This window comes from Opisthorchis viverrini (assembly GCF_000715545.1).
Source record: "Opisthorchis viverrini unplaced genomic scaffold opera_v5_194, whole genome shotgun sequence".
In the NCBI taxonomy this organism is placed as follows: Eukaryota; Metazoa; Platyhelminthes; class Trematoda; order Opisthorchiida; family Opisthorchiidae; genus Opisthorchis; species Opisthorchis viverrini.
The window spans coordinates 586,445-587,235 of NW_008751850.1; positions in this window are offsets into that span (position 1 = coordinate 586,445).

Here is a 791-nt window from a genome sequence, read left to right on the forward strand (position 1 = left end):
ATAATATTTGCCAGCTAAAATAGACCATAGTTAGATTAGCAACAACGATAAGGTTTGCAAGAATTTAGACGCCAAACTGACTAGTCCCGGACGGGCTACCCCAGGAAACTTGTCTTTCAAATGCATGGTTGCGCCGCAAGCTGTATCAGCAGAACAAAAAAGAAATCGGCCACGGCAAACTACCTATTGTTCCGGAATGCGGAATTTTCTGTCGCGCCTCAAGCTCACACCACCCAACCGTATGAGGCATCCAACAAAGAAAGTAACAAACAAAGTGTGCAAAATCTATGCAGCAACCAAAACGAGGTACGACGAATCGCCGCTTTTCCGTCTACACTCGTATAATATATTGCGATAATTGGCACTTGCCGTCATACTGAGTGTCAACACAACCGCTAGCAAATTAGAAAAAACGTAACAAAGTACGGTGACGCAGAGGAAAGTGATAAAAAAAAGAGTAGTTATCTGAACAGGAGACAGCCAGATGCGCACTGCCACTCCGTTTGTGTGTGTGTCAGAAAAAGAATATTAAAGCAGTAAAGTACTCTGAAGATAGAAAGATCATATGACAGACGGGCGTCGTTAGTACCAAAAGGATTCTGTGAAAAAAAGACCAACAGTTTGCGGTAAACATGTGTAGTAGGATTGATGAAAGCACACAGAGAGAAAGAAGTATACATAGGAGTTGATAAGTGTGTGTGGGGGGAGGATGGTGAGAGAGCCGCTTGCTTTCTCCGCCAAGTGGATGATTGAGCAGCAATAAATGGTAAAAACGGGTAATCACCTCTTCA